Below are 7113 nucleotides of genomic sequence, written 5' to 3'. Positions count from 1 at the left end.
GGCAGGAGGAGGAAGATGAGGGCATGTTCCCCTCCTCGGAAGGTCATGACTTGAACTCACTTTCCACTGGTAATGACCTAGTCCCATGGCCATACATAGCTGCAAGGGAGGCTGGAAAGGAAATCTTTAGCTGGGTGAGTGGATTCCCAACTTCTATCATAAACGAAAGGGAGAATGGATTGTGTGATGACAAGTCATCTCCGCCACACCAAAGAAATGAGTCACTGGGCCAAGCTATAGGCTAAGGCATAGGTTGGAACAAGGACTCAGGTACCTTAGGTCCCATAGACCAGGGTACTTCTTCAATCAGAAGCTCCTCAGCCAGCTCCGAGTGTCCAAGCAACTACACTGAGTAGCACTCACTGGTACAGTTATGCCAGGTGACTCTTTCACATGGTCCTGGCCCATGCCATACCAGTGGGTAAATATTTTTAACCTCACCTTGCTATCATCTCCTGAGATTTCATAAAGCTGAGATGAATTTTCCCCCTTAATCTCACTCTCTAACTGGACTGAAAGATGAATAGACACAGTAGGAGAAAAATTATAACCCTTTGTAGGTTTGGGGAAACTTCCTCGTTTGGTCTTTTGCCTGAACTTTACATTTCACTTATAGGTCCAAGGATACAAATTGTCACAGTTTATTTCTTCTGTTCCCTCTTTTAGCCCTGTTTTCTGCTCATTAGCTTATGGATAATTGCAGCTTCTGAAGAAGCAGGGAGGAGTACGGATTGGAGAAGTAAAGGTTAGTCTGACTTCCTCAAAAAGCAGCAACTAAGTAAAGAATAGCTCTCCTTGTTTTCTGCTGAGGATATATGGCTTATGTTTCTCAACCGGGGACATTGGGGAGCCCAGGTGGGGAAGGGATTGTTTGCATGTGTCTTCTATGACATGGCTGCTCTGCTTGGCACCTGTCCATGTACTGGCCACCCAGGCCATGATATGAATGGAGCCTCCTGTCCCACAGCTGGCTGTTCTCGGTTTCTAGGGGTGGTTTCCTCACTGTCTTTTCCAACCTAGCCTCACTGGCCTTGTAGATAGCACAGTTATTGTCAAGATACTTGCAATAGATTAAATGCCAATTTTAACCTGTGGAGTTACGTGATTTCAATTTTTCCCGTTTCTTCATATATATTTTATTTGAGTTTAGAAAAGACAATACTACTTTACCAAGAGATCGATTGAACATATTTTCTAAAGTCATATTAGATGAATCCATGGATTTTCATCATTTTTAGTTAGAAAGGAGATTAGGATAACACAACTGTCCAGATGTGTGCAGCAGTCTGGGGACAGTAATGTTAGAGATGAGACGTCAACTGTGCTAACAAGGAATTTTATAATGGTTATTAGCATCTTTACATTTTCTAGGAGAGGTACAAGGGTTTATTTTTGTTTTAAATAGATCATTTTTTGTGGTGGTAAAACATACATGATACTTTATTACTGCAAGAATACATTGTGTATTTCAAAAAGCTAGAAGAAAGGATTTTGAAAGTTTCTCCCACAAAGAAATGACAGATGTTTGAGGCCATAAATATGTTTAACCTGATTCAAACATTGTGCAATATATACGAGTATCAAAGCATAACATGGTATACTACTAATATGTACAGCTTTGATTTTGTGCAATAGGCTAAAATAAATAATACTTTATCATTTTCATCATTTTAAGTGTATACTTCGATGCCATTACCTACATTCCCAATGTTGTTCCACCATCACCAATATCTATACCCAAACCTCTTGCATCATAATTTCCCATTATCCCACCCAGCCCTTAATAATGTCTACTCTGTTTTTTTATCTCTTTGAATTTTCTTATTCCAGGTACCTCACATAAATGGACTCATTCAAAACTTGTCCTTCTGTGTTTGGTTTATTTCACTAAGCATAAGGGTACATATACCATGTTGTAATATATCAAATTTTCATTTTTGTGGCTGAATGGTCTAGATTGCATTCTACGTTTCATATTCTGTTATCCATTCACCTGTTGATGGCCACCAAGTTGTTTTCACCTTTGAGCTATTGTGAATAAAACTATGAACACAGGCATACAATGTCTGTTCAAGTCCCTGCTCTCAGTTTTTTAGCGTAAGTACTTAGTAGTGGAATTTCTGGGTCATATAGCAATGTTTAACATTGTGGGGAATCACCAATTTTTTTTTTTCCATAGCAGCTGTGCCACACCAGCAACCCACAAATCGTTCCAATTTCACGTTGCACCAGCACTTGTTATTTTCTGGTTTTACATAATTACAGCCGTCCTAGTAGGTGTGCAGTGCTATCTCATTGTGGTGAGATGGAGTTTTGATTAGACTATTGTCAAAGTCTTAGGTCTAGTGTAATTTCTTCTAGCAGATGGGGAGATTCTCATGACACCAACTTTGGAGCAAAGTACACACTCAGGAGACAGAGTCAAGTTTTAAAGTGTCAGAGGAGAGTTAATGGTGTATGGGTGGGGAGGCTACAGGTGTGGTATCCTCTGGATTAGCTAACCCTAGATACACTTTATGGGCCACATACCATGGCAGCCTAAGAATCCTGCAGCTATGTGATGAGATGGGTCCGTCCCTAACAAACTGGCTGAAAGCTGCCTCCAGCTTCATGCCCCACACACAGCTCCAAAGAGTCTCTTCTTGGGGCCTCCAAATACAGAGCACAAGCAATTGTGCATATCATCAGTGATTACAAGCCTAAGAGGCTAAGATGAATCATTGTGTTTGTCAGTTTTTCGTCACTGTGACCAAAATACCTAATAGGAACAACTTAGAGGAGGAGAAGTTTATTTTAAACTCCCAGTTTCAAAGAGTTCAGTTCATAATTGACTGACTCCATTGCTTTAGAATCTAGGTGAGACCGAGCATCGTACCAGAAAGGCATGATAGAGGAAAACTGCTTACTTCGTGATTGCCAGAAAGAAGAGAGAGTGAGTGAGTTGCCAGGGATGAAATATAAACCCTAAAGAAATATGCTAGTGACATACCTCCTCTGCCTGCACCTTACTTGCTACAGTTTTACCACCCATTAGGTCCATCACATTATTTATTCATCAAATGGATTAACCCACGGATTCATTACAGCTTTCATAATCTAATCATTTCAGCCACCGTATTAACACAGGAGCTTTTGAGGACACCTCATACCCACACCAAACATTTCGACCTTGGCTCCCGAAAGCGCATAACTCTTGCACAATGCAATATGGGATCGAAGCAAGACTGACACCCAGCTGGGAAAACAAGTCTTGTCGCTCCATGTTCAGCATCTGGGATAGACAGCTGAGATGCTCCCTCCAAAGGGCTTGCCCCTGTGGCCTTGCAGGTTGCGGTCCACATGGCCTTTCTCTTCTTCTTGGCTGCCATGAGGTGAACAGCTTCCCTCCACCATGCCATTTTGCCATGATGTTCTGCCTCACCTCAGGCCCAGAGCCATGAAGCCAGCTGGCCTTGGACTGAACCTCAGAAAACCATGAGCCAAAATACACTTCTAGGTTCTTCTAGTCAGGTATTTGGTCATAGTAACAAAAAGTAAATATACCATGTAATTACTCAAGCATATTAGTTGGGGCACTCTGAGGCTGCTCTAAAAAACAATCAAAATAACAGACACTACTGGCCTAGGAATCATTTGTATAAACATGCCTTCAAACTGCGGTTTAGGAGACTCAGAACCCAGATGGACAGAGAACAGAGCCACTGACCATCTTTACTTGCTGATCTTTTGAAAACACTGGATCTGCCTGGACCATGTCTCCTCATCTGAAGATAAAACCTTAGGGGTAAAATAAGCCACATAAAGTGCATGAAAACAACATCATTGAAGAAGAAAAATGTCATGTTATCCTAAAGACTCAAAGGAATAGGAAGCTTTTGAGAATGATTCACTATGGAATCAGAAGAACATTTTAACAACTTTTTGAGCATCCTCAAAGGCACTCTATGAAACAAGAGAAGAAAAATATATGGAGGAAAAACAGGCTAAGATAAGGGCTCACTGTGTGTGGCTCAGTGGTAGACCACTTGCCCAGCATGTGCAAGGCCCTGGGTTCAGTCCCCAGCACCACAAAAAGAAAACAAAAAAGAAACGGGCTAAAATAAAAGCGATGATTTTCAATTACCAATCTACTTTTATCTACCTTTATCTACTCTCCCACCATCCATGGTGTTACTTCACCCCCTTCCTCACTTGATTTACCCCCTCCCCCACTTGAATCCCTCCAATCTAGAAAATATCTCAGAAACCTGTTTATTTCTCTTCCATCCAGCTGCCACAACCACCACCCCTCTGCTGCCTGGATAATTTTTGTTTCCAACTAATCTTTATTTCCATTTTTGTTTTCAACCATTTTATTGTAAAATAAAACACATATACAGAAAACCACACAAAACAATTTAGAGACTGGGCGTTATTATAAAGCAAACACCCTGTAACCACGACCGAGGACAAGAAATCAGACTTTTTTCGGCCACCCAAACGATGCCCCAGTGGTGCTGTCTGACCACGGCTCCTGCCTCCCTCTGGATTAGCTTGCTAGTGCAGCTATAACAAAATACCATAGACAGAGATTTATTGCACACATTTTGGAGGCTGAAAATATGAGATAAGGAGTCAGCAGGTTTGGTTTCTTCCCAAGCCTTTCTCTTTGGCTCGAAGGTGGCAAACTTCTTGCTGTTTTCCTCATATGGTCATCCTTCTTCACCTGTCTGTGTCCTAACCTCCTTTTCTTATAAGGACACCAGTCCTATGGGATCAGGGACCACCCTAATGGACTATTTCACCTTAATGATCTGTTTGAAGACCCTCTCGATACAGTCACATTCTGATATAACAGGAGTTAGGACTTCATCATATGAATTTGGAGGGACCTGATTCAGCCCATAACACCCTCAAACATAATCACTATCCTGACTTTTATGGTAATCACTTCTTTGTGGTTTCATTAACCAAATTGCCAGAGTTCAGTCTTCGCAATTTTTTGAAACTTGAAATTCCACTAAATCTCTTCTAGTTTATAGCCTTCTCTCCATTATTTCCCTTATAATTTATTTGTAGAAGAACCTGGGTGGGCTGATGTGCTTTCCAGAGTTTCACAGGGTCTAGGTTTTCTTTTGCTTACTGTGCACTCATGGTACAGCTCAGCCTATTCTCTCCTCTGTATTTCCTAAAACTTGTCAGTTGGATCCAGCGACTTGAGCAACTCTTCATTGCTGTGACAAAATACCTGAAGATAAAAAAAAACCTTAGAGAAGGAAAGATTTATTTTGACTCACAGTTTCAGAGATTTCAAACTATAGTCTGTTGACTCGATTTCTGTGGGCTTGTAGTGAGGCAGAGACTCATGTTGGGGAGAATGTGGTGGAGCAGGTATACTTACTTCATGACAACCAGGAAGAAGGAGTGGGGAAGGAGGGGGGAGGAGAAGGAGGAGGAGGAGGAGGAGAAGAAGTTGTTGAAGAAGAATAAGAAAAAAGAGAGAGATCACAAGGCATACCCCCAAGGACCCATCTTTTCAACTAGGTTCCACCTCCTACAATTCCTACCACCTCCCAACAACGCCATAAAATGATTATTTTACTCTTGAGGCAGAGCCCTCATGATACAATCACTTCCCAAAAGCCCCATCTCTGAATATTTCTGCTTTGGGAACCAAGGCTTCAACACATGAGGTTTTGGGAAACATTCCATAACATTCTGCCAATTGCCCCTAAAGATTCATGTCCATCTCATGATGAAAAATGTGTTTAGTGCATCTCCAAGAGTCCCCATAGTCTGAAGAGTTCCAACATTTCCCCAAAGACCAAATCTCCTCTGAAACTCAAGGGAATTCCTCGCTGTGAGTCCCAGGAAAAATCAAAAGGTCTCACTTCTCGGCCTTTTGGCTAAGATCAAGTGTAGTATCTGTTCTTATCAGTTTAATATCTGAGATAGCCTCTATCTGAGGACAATATATATATATGGTTTCTCAGGCATGAAGAATGAAGGGCAATGAGGACCAATGAGTATATATATATATATATATATATATATATCAAAAGGCAAGTTACATAACTCCGAAATACAATGATGGGACAGGCACAAGGTAACGGTTCCCATTCCAAAAAGGGAAATGGAGGAATAGAAAGGAAGGATTGGACAAAGCAAGACTGGAACCCATAGAGTCTAATATTAAGTCCCATAGCTCTGAGCCTGTCACCCAGGGTCTATGGTGGTGAGATGGGAGCTCCAGAGGGCTTTGGCTCCTGCCCCTGTGGCCTTGCCAACTGAAGCTCACATGACTCTCTTGGGCTGGCTCTGCTCCCTGCCTGAAGCTCTTTCCTTTGCGAATATTACACATTTGGACATCTTTGACTACCTGGGGTCTTCGTCAAAACGTCAGCTCTTCTTTCACAGCTTCGTGTATCACCGTGTAAGGGGCTGTCCACAGGAACTTTGACCCTGCCACACACCGCCCAGGCTTTCTATTGAAATCTCCGTGGAAACCTCCATGACCTCATTGCCCTTCATTCTTCATGCCTGAGAAACCAGCACCAGGTGGACAATACTAAGGTCTGTCAGCAGCAGGAGCAGTACTCAGGCCCCCATGGATGGGTCTGCAATGGCCTTTGTGTACCTAGAGAATGAGCAGGCGAAAGAAACTCTGAGGAACAACTTCCCAGGTAGCCGTGTGGGAGTACGGGGTCTGGTATCGCCTCTTGATTTTTCCTTCATATGTTGTCTCTTTTGTAAGAAACCTTTGCCAAACCTAAGGTAATGATTTTCTGCTCTTACAAAAAAAATTATTTTTTTAAACTATTGTCTATCTTAAAATACAGTCTGTATAGGAAAGGCAGTATGAATGCTTGCTTCTTTCACCAATTCTCAGAGTATTAATTCTGCTTTTAGATCCATATATTTTGGACAATCACAACTTTATATACCAAGCAAATGGGGAAAAAATATATGAGGAATTACAACAAAACACTCAAGTTATTTTCTTTGCTATTGGGATTCCTGAGTGTATGTGTGTGTATTTCCCATCCTCCTCCCCTCTCTCCCCTCGAAGGATGCATATTAAACTGTTGACTATAGTTACATGTGGCTGGTGGAACTGTGCATGATTTTCTTCAC

The 7113-nt window shown here is 41.7% G+C and overlaps 1 pseudogene; it reads left to right on the top strand.

Moving 5' to 3' along the window:
* Positions 1-5865: 5865 nt before the first annotated feature.
* Positions 5866-6040, top strand: LOC143406654 (U2 spliceosomal RNA; annotated as a pseudogene).
* The last annotated feature ends 1073 nt before the right edge of the window (positions 6041-7113 follow it).

This window comes from Callospermophilus lateralis, chromosome 8 (assembly GCF_048772815.1).
Source record: "Callospermophilus lateralis isolate mCalLat2 chromosome 8, mCalLat2.hap1, whole genome shotgun sequence".
Classification (NCBI taxonomy): domain Eukaryota; kingdom Metazoa; phylum Chordata; class Mammalia; order Rodentia; family Sciuridae; genus Callospermophilus; species Callospermophilus lateralis.
Note: the sequence above shows the minus strand (reverse complement) of the source record. Positions and strands in the feature narration are given on the sequence as shown.